Here is a 15,965-nt window from a genome sequence, read left to right as displayed (position 1 = left end):
AACTATTTGTGTGACATGCAAGTTTTTAAAGCATTTTTCCCTTCCATTTTCTTCCCTTTTTATGCACACATTCATGTAAACAGCTTGGTTTAGTTTTTCCCCATGAAACTACATTCATTCAGCACCATTAACTTTCCTTTCTCCCTTCCCTCCTTACCTTCACCTTCAGGCCACCCCTCCTTACTTCTCACTCTCTTCCCTTTCAGAATATTAATTATTTATTTCCTGTTAGTCTATCCTAAGTGCAATGGGAAATATAAAGAATACCTACCCCAATGTGTTAAACTGAAAAAGGAGCACTGCTGCATATTTAACTCCATATTTCCTTGCAGGTTCTTTCCCCATTGAATTGGCTCTCTGATGTTTCTCTTAAAGAGGGGAAAACTGAGCCTCGATTTCTGATTATATGTCTGCTGCTGCTGAAAGTCTTAATCTATGGTAGAGATCAAGGCAGCAGCAACAACAGCAAAAGCTGTCCCTCATAGCAAGTGTCCTGTTTGCACGGGGGCAGCAGTGCTTGCAGAGTGTGCCCCTCTGAAGGTGCACATTCCGGGAGGGAGGTGTGTTGTGCTTGATGAAGTTGAGACATTGGGAGAGTCCAGGCTGTCTGCGTGTAGAGCAGGGGTCCAGACAAGCAAAGTGATGTCAGCTCAGTGCATTGTTGAAAGATTTACCAGAAATAGGGCAGAATCTGGTTTTTATGGTTCATTCAAATGCTAGAATAGCAAAATTTAGAGTTGCAGCAGTTTTAAAACATGACTTTTTATAACATTCATCAGGATGTTTCTTGGGCTGTAAGTTGAATTTCAGTGTAGAGAGATTTCACTGGGAGAGCACTGTGTTTTTTTAATTGATAAATTCTAAGCATGACTTCTTTGAAAATTCTTTGATATTCTTTGAAAATAATTAAAATTGATATTCTTTGAAAATAATTAAAAGTACTGCCAGTCTAGGGCTTCCCAGGTGGCGCTAGTGGTAAAGAACCTGCTTGCCAGTGCAGGAGGTGTTATTGATCCCTGGGTCGGGAAGGTCCCCTGAAGAAGGGCATAACCACCCACTCCAGTATTCTTTCTTGTCTGGAGCATCTAATGGACAGAGGAGCCTGGTGGGCGACAGTCCATAGGATCACAGAGTCAGATACAACTGAAGCAACTTAGCATGCATACATGACACTTCAGGTTCCTCTGAAAAGCTACTGTCAGCCTTGTGGGATTAGATGGCTAATGCAAAAGTATTGCCAGCCTATACCTTGTGTTGATCTTTTGAGTTAGCATGTCTTAGAGGAAGTAGCGCTGGAGCTAGACTCTTCTGAGAAAGAAGGAGAGATCTGTAGCATAGGTGTATATATGCCTGAGAGTGGAGAGAACTGGTTGCAGATCGTTTATATTAATAAAACTTACATTCTTTTGCCTTTTTTGTTACTGGCCTTTAGATTTCAATTCAAACTTGTATGTTCTACTTAACCTGAACAGTAGAGTTGTTAGCTTTAGGGAGAAAATCTGCGATAAGCAGAATTGCACATTTGTGCCACCGTAGTAACAAGTGCATGGCCTTTGATGTGGGTCAGTTACTAGGGTAAAGAATCTGCCTGACAATGCAGGAGACACAAGAGACGGGTTCGATCCCTGGGTCAGGAAGATCCCCTGGAGAAGGAAATGGTGACCCACTCCAGTATTCTTGCCTGGAAAATTCTGTGGACAGAGGAGCCTGGTGGACTACAGTCCATGGGGTCACGAAGAGTCAGACATAACTTAGCAACTGAACACACACACACACACACAAGGAATTTTAGCTATGCCATTCACTTTCATTTTGGAAGAAGTGACAGATGTATGTTATTTTCTGGACAGGTGTTGAATTTGAGTCAGCTGACCTTGCCAGAATTTCCTTAAAGAGAAAATAGCAAATAAAATCAGGCTGCTTCCATTAAACACCTCATAGTTTATTTTTGAAGCACAAATCATGCATCTTGTTTTCCACTGTTCATAGCATCTGAATGTAAGGGGTAAATTAAACATTTGTTTATAAAATTATCCATATCCATAATGATTACATAGAGCTTGCCTTCCGTCCTCCTTCCCTCCATCCCTCCCTACCTTTCTTTTTTCCTGTGTTTCTTTGCTGTTGGGATATAGAGGTTTCTGTTGAGACTTCCGTTGCTAGCTTGAGACTCGGGAAAAGTGGCCATAACCTGAGACATTAACGGTGAATTTTGAAACTTGTGATTTTAACGCAGTTTTGCACATTTGGTTTGTCAGAGCCTTGTGTGCTACTTCATGAATGAATCATGGGTTTCTTCAGTCAGTGGAAATATATTATTTTGTTCTAGTCACAGCAACAGTTCTGCCTTCCCATCCAAAAAGAGCCAAGGGGAAGGAAGAAATATGTAGCATTTAATAATGGCTAAATAAGAATTTAACCATATACTATAGATGTATGTAGTCCAGTTTCGGAGGATCTCTTAAGTATGTGTCTCCAGGCAAGGTTGAGAGATTGTTGTGCCATAGTCTGTAGACTTATTTGCCTTTACTGCTTTGGGAAGTATTCAAAAATACTGAATTGATTTAGAATTGATAATTTGAGGGCTTTGCTTTCTTTAACGACAGTTTCTGCCTTTTTGGTGCCAGTTAAATTCTAACATGAGCAGAAATCATACTTTTGAAATTTTGTGGTCTTCACCTAAATGATGAGTAGTCTGTTAGCTGTCAGTATCACGGCATTGGAGCCCAATTTTATTGTACCTCCTTGAGAAGAGAAAGGACTAAAAAGCAGGGGTGTGATGAGCTGGGGTTAAGTTTCATCAGACAGATGAATGGGTGAGCTTGTAAAAGACTTTCCCGTGCTTATATGAATACCAAGACTTTGACTTCTTCACCTAAACTATGAAAGAATACCTTTGAAGAAACAACTGTGTTGTAATTATTGAATCAGTGGCTTAAGTTAGAATAGAGAAAACTAAGGCTGGAGGAAACAGTTTATCTTGCAGTTTCTTTGAGTTCTTTGTCACTAAAAAGGCTGTTTGATCTAGATTTCTAATTCTTCCTTTTATATGGCAGTTTTATTACAGTCCAGAAAATAAACTATTTGCTAGGTTATAAGATAAAGTTTGAAAACTGTATGGTGGTTACTGATGCTATTATATTTGAATGGAATGGAAATGGAAATTTCCTTTGACTTGAATTAAACATCTGTTAGACAAATTAAGTTGGTTTTATGAGTTTTACTTATATACAATAGTAGATTTTGTGCATGAACCCAGTGGAATCTTGATTTTAGATTTTCTTTGAAGCTAGATGCTTTGGAACATTAAAATTTTCCCCTAATGCAGAAGTTAGATGTTTATTGTTGTTACTCCTTCAGAATATTCCCAAAGTTTTATAAAATCTTTATTGTCTAACAGGTAAGTTATTACTTCTTTGAACTTGTTCACTGATATATTTATAAGTCAAGATCCGTCTCAAACTTTTCCATTAAAGAGAAAATATTAAATCTTAGTCTTTGTAACATACTGCTGTTATCTTTTAAATACATTAAATATATTGTGATTTTAACATATCCTAAATTCCAGTCCATATTGCTCTAAACCATAATGTGTCCTCATTTTATTTATCTATTTCCCATCTTTTGATTTTAAGACAAAACTTTTCTGCTTTGACACCACAGTGACTATCATCAAAACTGTTCAATGCCACAGCCAAATGATGTCTGCAGCGTTGGCCATAATCCCCACGGATATTCTGCCCTGGTGGCAATCCTCTGGCCCTGAGGGGTCCAGGCATGCCACACCAGGAGCTATACGCTTACCTACTTATTGACCATCCTTGACCCTAGAAAATGAGAGGCATTTGCTTATTATGTATTTATTTCCACAAATTTGATATCTTTGGCTATTATGGTACTTCTTCAGTGTTTTTGTCATTACTTTTACTGAGGTCTCTGTTGATTAAAGGATCCTGTTTCATACTAAATTTCAAGTCTGATTATGAAAATAGCATACCTGATCATTTGTTTATATGCTACAATGAGGTTTCATGAGTTAAAGTTTTCACAGTGTTTTGAAGTAGAGATAAATGTAGGTTACCTTGAGGGGTAGAGAGAAAAGGAAAAACAAACATTTACTATTATTTTTGGTAAGATGTGGTTCTTGACCTTTACGTGTTTTGTATGAGGGTCAACTCTGGATAATTCTTTGTGTCAGGAGTTGAAGTATGTTCTGATCATGTCTAAATTCTCTTTGATTGAATTTGAGACTGAACCACTTTTGATTTTCAAAGCTTTCAAATGAGCCGTAATGTCTGTAGTGAAACAGAACTTGGTGTCTTTCAACTCACCTGCTTTTAATTGAATCTTGTAACAATTGCAAAGACATTTTGTGCTACCTTCTATATTAGTTGAGGAAAATGATTCTTATCTCAGAAAAGGAAACTTGATTAACTGATCCCATCAGATACTACAAAATGAATTTCGTCAGAAGTACTCGAAAGATGTGGATCAAGAATGTGAAGGAAATTGAGTTGGAAGCATCCTACTTCATTAGAATTTTTTTCATTACATAGAGCAACATGTTGGTGTTCTGCTTTTTTTCATTGTTTTGTTCATAGAACATTTTTGACATCACTGCTGCCCATATATGTGCATGTAACTTTTCTGTGTTAGTGAGTCACTAGATAGATAAATTTGTTTTATTTAAAAGAGCATTACTGTATTACCAAGGGATTTCCCTGGTGGCTCAGATGGTGAAGAATCTGCCTGCAATTCGGGAGATCTGGGTTTGATCCCTGTGTTGGGGAGGTCCCCTGGAGAAGGGAATGGCAACTGACTCCAGTATTCTTGCCTGGAGAATAACTTGGACAGAGGAGCCTGGCAGGCTATAGTTCATGGGGTCGCAAAGAATCCGAGATGACTGAGTGACTTTCACTCACTCACTAACTCATATTACCAAAGATTGATAATTATGAGGCTACCCCAAACAGGTAGAAAGTAGGACATGAACACAAATGAAGACTTCAGTGTTAAGGCATCTGTGTAATTAAATGTATAGTTTACTTATATTTGATGAAATGTCACAGTTACAGGCCATTCCGCAAGGTGATTTCAGCACAGAGACATAAATGTGGAACCAGGTATTATCAACACAGATCCTCTTTAAATCCTAGTGCAAATGTAATAGAAAGTTCTTGGAAGTGAAAGATCGTTTGTAATTCCTAGCATACATATTGTTCTCATCATGTGCCAGGTAGTGTTTTGTAAGGTCTTCCTGTGCTGATCCACATAACCCTCAGATGAAGCCTAGGAAATAGCTGCTGTTACAATCTCTCTCTAGAGATAGGGGGAAGAAGGCGATGAGCAATCCAGTGACTTACCCAGTGATGTGCACCTAGACTAGCTAGTTACTTAGATGCAGAATTGGGACTCCAGTCTGTCGTTGGTAGTGTTTTGCCTATGAAAGTTTGTTCTCTTAAAAAATAAAGAACAAATAAACAGCCCATCCAGACACACAAAAAAGATAATAGTTTCAAAATAAATAAAATTTGAAGCTAACCTTCTAAGTTTAGGGGAAAATGTGACAAGGCTTAGCATTTTATTGGCCGTGCCCCTCTCCCAGTTAGGTTCTGTGAGCCCGCGGAGTTGCTAAATTGTATACTGTATCAGAAATGATTATCTGACACTAATTAATAAAGGGAAATGCAGGTCACAAAAATTATGTTAAGCTGTTCTTTGGCTTCAAATGAGGTTACACAGATAATTCATTCAATGGGATTTAGATTTAGATGTTTTATTAACATGGGTTGTTTTGTTCTGATGGATGGAAAAAGGACTACCTCACTCTCTTTTTCAGTTCCTCTCTTTAAAAATAGGTTTTCTAAAAGAATCTTAAAAAGGCATATCCTAGACTTCCCATAATAAGAAATCCTAGGACCTTTTCACACAAAGAGCAGAAAATGTTCCATTCAAAACCAAATTTCAGTTGTTATTTAGAAAAAGTTATATTTCTTAGAGTGACTAGAGAGTTCTTTCAATTACTTGACAGAAAGCTTAATTTGGGGTGAAGTACAGTTTCTTGTTCATGTTGACTATATTATATTTTAGATATACATGATTTAAATGAACAGATGTGGCATTTACATTTTACAAAATGTTGAATAGTTGGGCTCCACTTCCTGTCAGATTTCCTCCAGTATTTTCACACAGCTTCTCTGTAGGATCAGTGCAGAATGTTTTTAGGTGCTTATGAGTTGTCGTGATGTAATTCAGAGTATTCACCGTAAATACAAAAGAGGTTTTAATTATCTACCACCTCAAATTGACTTTATTCACAGCTGAGTTTCCTTTTTCTTGCAAAGCTGTTTTTTAAGCAAATACAGAATAATTCAATTAATACTGTGACATAGGCTTTAATATTTTAATAATTCATACTATTTCTTAAAGCACTAGTGAAATCTACCTCTCAGATTTCTTGTATCTCATGGTTGTTTGTTGTCTCTTAACATTTTTTGTTTTATATGCCCTCCAATAATGGCTTGACCACATCTTTAAAAAATGAAGTGTAGAAATATTTTTATAAATCAGAATATAAAGGAGTTTTAAGAAAGAAACTTTTCTTACATACCTACATTCTGCTAGTCCTTAAGGTATACATTATTCCATCAAATCTGTACTCCCCTCAGCTTGGATGAGAGAAATTATCCACATTTTGTCTTGGGGATTTCTGAGACTCATGGAGTTTAATCAGTGTCATTTAAGAGGGCAGGTTGCTCTAGAATATGAAGCTGGGACTATATATTCCTCAACTCTGTCCTCTTAGACGGATCGTGTCGCCTCCTTTAGTGATGCAAATGGAACTTCTTGATCAGGTGAATCTCTGGTTTGTTTCTCATTCCCTGGCCAACTGGCAGGGTTTTCCAAGTTACTCTGTTTTCATTTTGGGGCAGTTATTGTGCCCAGAGTAAAATAGGAACGTTTAGATTTAAGAAGCAAAATGTATGGCCTTTGTCCCACCCACATCTTTTATGTAAGAAGAGAAATGGAGAACAAATGTTAAGTTACATAAATGGGATTACAAAACAATGTAACCACACATATAGAATAAGGTATTGTAGCAGGTGCACGGTGTAGGAAGGTGAGGGACCCTGGGCCCCATGGCGGTCCCCCTGCACACTCTTGACCTTGTGGCTATCTTGCTGTGACATCTACAACTCCGCTGTGTTTCCTAGATCATTACAATGGGAGTAGCTAGAAATGAAAGAGAAACACAGGGTGTCTTTTATGGATGGGACTCAATTGCCACAAAGACAGAAAAACAGCTGCTAGTTACCTCTGAGCTGAAAGTGTCCTGAGAGTGCAGGCTCTTAATGGTGCCTACTGCACTCCACGCCCAGTCCAACTGGTTTATCAATCTTCCTGCTCTTGTTGATCTGGAAGAAGCCGTAATATGTGGGTTTATACGAAGTTCTAAGTAAATTCTGAGATTTTAATTTACCTACTAGAGGTTAATATATTATATCTGATAGATTCTCTAATTGAAGTATAATACCTCATGTTGAAGAGGTTTTACGAAATGGTTAATGGTTACTGCTTTAATATAAGGATATTATATACTTTTTAAGAGTAGTCAGTTGCAGGTGCCTTGGACATAGAGAAAAGATGCAGGGTTATTGAAGTAAAGCCTGTCTTGAGGACGCTTTATTCTTTTTTTCTTTTTAAATTTTTATTATTTTTTTTTAACGTCAAAAACATTTTGTATTGGGAAATAGCCAGTTAACAGTGTTGTGGTAGTTACTGGTGAACAGTGAAGGGACTCAGCCATACATATTCAGGTATCCATTCTCCCCCAAACCCCCTTCCCATCCAGGCTGGCACACAACATTGAGCAGAGTTCCATGTGCTATATAATAGGTCTTTGTTGGTTATCCATTTGAAATATAGCAGTGAGTACATGACCATTGCAAAGTCCCTAACTGTCCCTTCCCCCTGGCAACCATACATTTGTTGTCTAAGTCTGTGAGTCTCTTTCTGTTTTATAACTAAGTTCATTTGTATAATTTCTTTTTAGATTTCACATATAAGGGATGTCATATATTTCTCCTTCTCCTTGTCTGACTTACTTCACTCAGTATGATACTCTCTAGGTAATTGGCAAAACTCAGCAGTGGCCACAGGACTGGAAAAGGTCAGTTTTCATTCTGCTCCCAAAGAAAGACAATACCAAAGAATGCTCAAACTACCGCACAATTGCACTCATCTCACACGCTAGTAAAGTAATGCTCAAAATTCTCCAAGCCACGCTTCAGCAGTACGTGAACTGTGAACTTCCAGATGTTCTAGCTGGTTTTAGAAAAGGCAGAGGAAGCAGAGATCAAATTGCCAACAACCACTGGATCATCGAAAAAGCAAGAGTTTCAGAAAAACATCTATTTCTGCTTTATTGACTATGCTAAAGCCCTTGACTGCGTGGATCACAATAAACTGTGGAAAATTCTGAAAGAGATGGGAATATCAGACCACCTGACCTGCCTCTTGAGAAACCTATGTGCAGGTCAGGAAGCAACAGTTAGAACTGGACATGGAACAACAGACGGGTTCCAAATAGGAAAAGGAGTATGTCAAGGCTATATATTGTCACCCTGCTTATTTAACTTATATACAGAGTACATCATGAGAAATGCTGGGCTGGAGGAAGCACAAGCTGGAATCAAGATTGCCGGGAGAAATATCAATAACCTCAGATACACAGATGACGCCACCCTTATGGCAGAAAGTGAAGAGGAACTGAAGAGCCTCTTGATGCAAGTGAAATAGGAGAGTGAAAAAGTTGGCTTAAAGCTCAACATTCAGAAAACTAAGATCATGGCATCCAGTCCCATCACTTCATGCCAAATAGATGGGGAAACAGTGGAAACAGTGGCTGACTTTATTTTGGGGGGCTCCAAAATCACTGCAGATGGTAATTGCAGCCATGAAATTAAAAGGCGCTTACTCCTTTGAAGGGAAGTTCTGACCAACCTAGACAGCGTATTAAAAAGCAGAGACATTACGTTGTCAACAAAGGTCCATCTAGTCAAAGCTATGGTTTTTCCAGTAGTCATGTATAGATGTGAGAGTTGGACAGTAAAGAAAGCTGAGTGCCGAAGAATTGATGCTTTTGAACTGTGGTGTTGGAGAAGACTCTTGAGAGTCCCTTGGATCGCAAGGAGATCCAACCAGCCTATCCTAGGGGAAATCAGTCCTGAATATACATTGGAAGGACTGATGCTAAAGCTGAAACTCCAATACTTTGGCCACCTTATGCGAAGACTGACTCATTGGAAAAACCCTGATGCTGTAGAAGATTGAAGGCGGGAGGAGAAGGGGATGACGGAGGATGAGATGGCTGGATGGCATCACTGACTCAATGGACATGAGTTTGGGTGGGCTCTGGGAGCTGGTGATGGATAGGGAGGCCTGGCGTGCTGCGGTTCATAGGGTCACAAGGAGTCAGACACAACTGAGCGACTGAACTGAACTAATTGAGGTACATCCATATTGCTGCAAATGGCATTATTTCATTCTTATTAATGGCGGAGTAATATTCCATTGTATATATGTACCACATCTTCTTTATCCATTCCTCTGTTGATGGACATTTAGGTTGCTGCCATGTCTTGGCTATTCTAGACAGTGCTGCAGTGAACATTGGGGTGCATGTATCTTTTCAGGGAGGGCTGTTTATTGTTAAGATCAACTTGAGTCTAATCTATTCTTTCTGTTCAAATTCCATCTCCCTACCTCCCTAAGACGTATCTTGTTTTTCTACTGTGTGATTTTGTTGTATTGAGCTTACACATAATGCAGTTAGAACAATGCCTGGCACTTAGAACATTGCTTTTTAAAAATTAGGTTTGCTCTTCCTCCTTTTCTTCCATCTCCTCATGGTCAGCTTCTATTCCTCATTTCTCTGATTCCTGTTCCTAGTCTAGTTTGAGTTACATTTCTGAAAATTTCAGATCAGCATCTCAACAGCAGTTCCCAGTTGAGCTGTACCTATTATCCAGACCATAGACTCTACCCTTTCTCTCCTTTTTTTCCCTCCTGATGTTTCCTATCTGTTTCAAGCCTTAAAAGTCTTAACTTACACTGCCACAGGGTAGAGGCAAGCCTTCTTTCCTGAGTAGGAGCCCAGTAATCAGTTGAAATCACCTTTAATAGTGCGCGCACACACACACACACACATCCATATGTATGTACAGTCACTTAAGAAATGAAACTCACAAGGTAACCACAAATGATCGACCAGGCATTGGGTAACAAAGTAGATAGGCGAGAGTGGTCCAGAGAGTTCAGGTTCCTCCCCTTTATATTTTTTCCTTTCTAGCCTTGTAAGAAGAAATAAATATGATGAGAGCTAGAAACCTTTTAAAAAGTGATGGGTTAGCACCTAAAAAGTCAGTTTCCTAGGACTTCTCCCTCTTGAAAATCACTGAGTATTTTTACTAAAATGTCTGGTGGCGCAGACGGTAAAACATCTGCCTACAACGCGGGAGACCCCGGTTTAATCCCTGGGTCAGGAAGATCTCCGGGAGAAGGAAATGGCAACCCACTCCAGTATTCTTGTCTGGAAAATCCCATGGACAGAGGAGCGTGGTAGGCTATAGTCAGTCCGTGGGGTCGCAAAGAGTTGGACACGACTGAGCGACTTCACTTTCTTTCACTTTCATTGTGATTGCTTCCTCACTTCCTCTTATACCCTGTCAAGCCTCCTCCTAGGGGGAGAAGAAAGAAATGAAAGAAAGAGAAGGGCATTTATTCTTAAAATTTGGTCCCAACTAGGGCTTTGCACAAATTGTTAGTTGGGAGCACAGAATCCTTGAGGTTCTGAGTAATAAAAAGTGCCAAAAGAGATTTGAACAGTGATTAAGCATGTGACCTTTAGACTCCAACAGATAATCATTTGAATATTTCATCATCTTATCACATTTCCAGTGTACCTTGCCTTTGTCAAGAGTTGTTGTCGTTATTGGTAGGCATCTACTAAGGAGATGAGAGAGTGATTTTTGTAAAAGGAGGGGCTCTCTGTCACTCATTTATTCCAGAGGAGTACTTTGTGAACATTTATGTTTCTAAATTTGTGAGAGTAAACTTCTGAGAACGAGGGGAAAAAGTCACTCAAAATATCACTGAATGAAATAAGTATTATGCTATGGCATATTCAAAACTGCTGTTTTAGCAGTGTTGTCTTTAATTTAGAATATTTGCCAGGTAGATTACATAAAGACTTTAGTACTTTTTTTTTCTTTTTTTGTTTTTAACTGATTGCTGTAGCAGTGGCTATAGCAAATAAAAAGTTAAGCCCCAGTCCTCAGATCTGTGTGTCTTACATTAGAAAAGGCAGGACTAAAACAGACTTGCATAGGAGCCAATGGGCAGTTCATCAGAGTGGTGCCAGCCAGTGGCTGTGAGACCTTGGCTATGCTGTTTCTTTTTCCTGGACTCAATACATCAGAATCTGTAAGATTACAAAGAGAAGTCCATTGTGACCCTGCAGTTAATCTTAAAAAAACAAAAACCACGAATGACCATTTAAAATGCACATCAGTTGGGTGTTACAAATGCTTTGGGCTTGGAGGAAATGAAATGTACAGTGTACGTGCTGCTGCGTGCCTTCTCTGTGTCCGACTCGTTGTGACTCTGTAGACGGAAGCCCACCAGGCTCCTCTGTTCATGGGATTCTGCAGGCAGGAATACTGGAGTGAGTTACCATTTCCCAGCCCAGGGATCGAATCTACATCTCTTGCATCTCCTGCATATTGGCAAGCGGATTCTTGACCACTGCACTGATGGGAAAGCCATGGAGTAAGGAGCGTATCCCTAAAGCAATGATTCTAATACCTGGCCTAGTGTAAGTTCCCCACTTGTTTTCGGTCTCTTGCCTGGAGCATCTCTGGAAGTCTTCTCTCAGTTTCATGGATAATCTCAATTGGTAAGGGAACAGCATTGGGGCACAGCAGGCACCCCCAGAGGAGGGGCAGTGTGGAGCTGAGCCTGCGGGCTGGAGGGTGAGCCCTGCCTTTCCCCGCTTCTTTTCTCAGTGCCTTGCCATGCCAGTGGGGCTTTCTGGGGTGCAGATGAAGATCCAATATGAAGTGAACCCACCCAGTGTATACACACGAAGCGAGCATATTAGCATTTGAGAGAAATGGGCCCTGCGGTCACTCTGAATGGCACAGTACATCAGAAGTGGATCCTGTCACTTGGATTCAGTATGACACCAGACTCAGCACTAGCCATCTGACACTGCCATCCCGGATTTTGAAAGAATCTTGCTACTTATACAAGGGAGATTTATGGTTGGGAAAAAACAAATCCAGTGACCTGCCTAATTTCATAGGAATTACTTGGTAGGACAGATGCAGTCCAGTGGAGAGTTCTCTTGCCCATCCAGCCCCCTTTTTTGATAAGTGCTTTTGTATTAGTAGATGTGTGCATGATATCTTTCTTAACCTTTATAATCAATCTGTATACATCTAGTTGGGTATCCTGAACTGAGATTAACATGAGCCCTGTGCTGAGATGCTGAAATTAATAATAATATTTTTCCTGTACATTGGTCTTGAGTTTCCTAAAAAGAAGTTAGAAAATAACACATGCGTTTACAAACTTAAGAATTTGTGGCGGCCCAGAGACTTTCCATGTTTGTTATCTCCTACCCCTTATGAAGTTCCATTGTTTTGTATTGGTATTCAGTATTCAGAATGGTAGTGCTAAGGAGCACAAGGTCTTAAATCACAGAAGAAGAGGAAATTATCTTTAGATTGTCATATTTACTAAAATAGGACATTATGGTCATATATTTTAGGAGGTCTTTGAATAATAAACAATGAACCAAATTTATCATCTCAGGAGCAGGCTGATGGTGGTTTTGTTATATACTTGCCATTTTGCAGACGTGAAAACCTGGAATTCTGAAGCTTGATGCTTTTTCTAAACAGACACTGTGAGTAGCTATGAATACACCTGCCATGTGGTATCATCAGGACCCTGGGGATCGTCTCCCTTTGCTGGGAGGCCTCTAATTCTGTTCTGTATTGTTCCATTGGTCGCCACTACTCAAGAAAATTCAACGGGGCGATGCATTTTCTAGTTTAGAGTGTCTTCTGGGAATATTCTCCCACCACTTGCAGTTCCCCTACCTTTTCCCCTCATCTACTGGAAGTGCACACGTTTTCCGTATTACTAACCGCTTCTGCTTCCTGAATGGCAGAGGGATTTTAGTCACTAGAGAAGCATCTTCACACCTAGAGTTCCGAATATAATTTTTCCCCCTACAATTTAATGACTGACTCATGACGCTCCATGAGCCTTTTCCTCATGAGCATCCACAGTCAAGCTAACTGAGCATGCACCCCTCATCCCCACCCCCGCTCCCCGAGCAGAGAGCTATAGCTGGTATGACATTGCTCCTACTCAGCCCACACTGGCCTTCACCCTTGATATTTCACATGCAGTGGGAAGTCACCAACGGTGTAAGGCAAAGCTGCTCTTTAGGAGAAAGGGGCCTGGTAGTAAAGGATAGGATGAATTCCTGTGAGGAAGAACTGAAACTTGGTCAGGAAAAGCTCCAAGGGTGTACCAGGCAGATGCCTGCACCCAAGTCCAGTTTTTCGACTTTTCATACTGTTCTTTCTCCTGTAGTCCATATGAGTCACTGAGGACACAGGTAAGTCTTAATTTCCATATTTCACCCTATCTTTTAAGAAAAGAAATGTAGCTCAGATGAACACCCAGTTTGGGTTCATGAACACCTGCTGAACTGGCTCTGCCCTTCTTAATTCATCCATAGGAAGTAGTTGGTGGACTGCGTATAAAATTCAGTATTTCTACATCTTACATGAAATGAGGAAGAATTCTACATAACCAAACCTGATCCTTTAGTTCCATCAAGTTGATTCCCTGAAAACAAATGAATTTTGATTTACCTGTAGTTGTGTCAGTTAAAAAAAAAAAAAAATTGTCCAGGACTTTAAAGTAAGTAACCTGGATTCCTACTGAATCATGGTCTGCTCTCAGATGGTCTAATTCTGGTGCCGGCTTTTATCATCCTGAAAGCTTTAGGCGTCCCAGTTTCCAGGGGGCTTAGGCTTTTGCCCGGCTCTGGGAACCTTCTTGCTTTGTTTCACCCCCGAAAGGAAGCAGTTGGAGTCCAGCTCTGTTACTAGAAATCTTGCCTTCCACTAGGGTATCCCTAAGCGGAGGGCACATTCTTTGCCTAGGCTTTCAACTATACTAATGTTTAGTTTATATAGTGTAAAATGGCACCAGCAATGAAAAATAAGTATAGTCATTTATTTTGCTGCCTAATTAGAGACTAACACAGGTAGATGGTTCCTGTGTAGCCCTGGAATCTTTGGGCCATCCAAAAGACACTCAAACTAGTATGAGCCATACTGGAGTTTATTTTCTCACGTATCTGGGAAGTCCAAGGCCGCAACCAGCTCTGGGCACATCTGGATGGGTGATTTATATGATGTCATCCAGAAACTTCTCTCTTTCCTTTGTCTCCACTTTCATTCTGTGTTGGTTTCTTTTTTCAATTAGGACCTTATGTGATGGCAGAAAAGGCCCTCGGCAGCTCTGGCTTCATCATTTTAACAGCCAGCGTTCCCCTTTAAAGAGAATGTTTCTTTCCTGATAGCGTCCTGTAACCTGATGGTGGAGGGTTACTACTTGCTTCAGCTGGAGAGAGACTAGGCCAAGATTAAGGTTTGTTGTTTCGTGGGGTTTTTTCACTCATCTTTTTTCAAGCCCAAGCCTCAAAAAGTCCTACCTACTCATCAGAATTATTGAATAGGCCAGTAAGTAGCATTCTCTGATCACAACCACAAATACATGTTGAGAATCCACTCTATGCCATTCATTGGACTAGATCCACTAACTACAGGGGCTTCCTTGGTAGCTCAGTCAGTAAAGTATCCACCCGCAGTACAGGAGACCCGGGTTCGATCCCTAGGGTGGGAAGATCCCCTAGAGAAGGACATGGCAACCCACTCCAGTATTCTTGGCCTGGGAAATCCCATGGCAGAGAAGTCTGGTGGGCTATAGTCCAGGAGGCCTCAAGAATCAGACACAACTTAGTGACTAAACCACCACACCACTAACTATGAGAAAAATCACAAATTTTTCTCATTCAGAGTTTATATTATCACAGAAATGATGGCTATAAGAAGGTGGAGTATAAACAGTTCTGTGACTAAGGGAAGCACCCATGGGGACATGGGGTCAGTTCCAGGCAGAGAGGGCAGGCTGTATAAAGGTCCAGTGGGGGAGAAAGGGTAATTAACCAGAATAATTTCTTATAGATGCCACAGACATAGAGGTCAGGATCGCAGAGGTTGTTGAGGCCAGATCATCTGAGAGTCTTTTCTTTAGGAAGGCATTTTTACTTTCATCTTAAGTGCCTTGGGGAGCTATTGAAGGGTTTGATGCAGGAAAATGAAATGAGGAAATTTGTATTCTGGAACGAATACTCTGGTCTGGCGCACTTGAGCTGGAGGACAGCACTGGAGGCTGAGCCACATTTAAGCCATTGACGTAATCCAGGTGAGATGATAAGGGGAGCACAGCGTTGGTGGCGGAGGTGATGGGTTATATATGCAGGGCTGAGCAGTAGTAAAGCAGTCTGGTTGTTATGTGTTGTTGTTCAGTTGCTAAGTCATGTCCAACTCTTTCACAGCCCCATCGACCGCAGCCCACCAGGCTCCTGCGTCCGTGGGATTTCCCAGGCAAGAATACTAGAGTGGGTTGCCATTTCCATCACCAGGGGATATTCCTGACCTAGGGATCAAACCCATGTTGGAAGGTGGTAATTGAAGGCTCAGGGGTAGAGTACTCATTTCAGGTCCTACAGATGACCTGACTTTGTCTTCTTTGGATAACCCAGGGTCGTTGTGATCTCCATTCTGCTATTAGCAAAAACTGATTGGTAGATTTTC

The 15,965-nt window shown here is 40.4% G+C and overlaps 1 protein-coding gene across 11 annotated transcripts in view; it reads left to right on the top strand.

Moving 5' to 3' along the window:
• Positions 1 to 15,965, top strand: part of NCOA2 (nuclear receptor coactivator 2) — a 284,225-nt gene that overhangs the window by 107,866 nt on the left and 160,394 nt on the right. For 2 of the 11 annotated variants that reach the window (XM_043879378.1, XM_043879379.1), the window contains exon 3: positions 12,921 to 12,970. The exons of the other annotated variants lie outside the window; for them this stretch is intronic. The gene's annotated coding sequence lies outside the window, so the exon portion shown is untranslated. The remainder of the gene's footprint in view (positions 1 to 12,920; positions 12,971 to 15,965) is intronic. 11 annotated transcript variants of the gene reach the window in all.

Source organism: Cervus elaphus, chromosome 21 (assembly GCF_910594005.1).
Source record: "Cervus elaphus chromosome 21, mCerEla1.1, whole genome shotgun sequence".
Lineage (NCBI taxonomy): Eukaryota > Metazoa > Chordata > Mammalia > Artiodactyla > Cervidae > Cervus > Cervus elaphus.
Note: the sequence above shows the minus strand (reverse complement) of the source record. Positions and strands in the feature narration are given on the sequence as shown.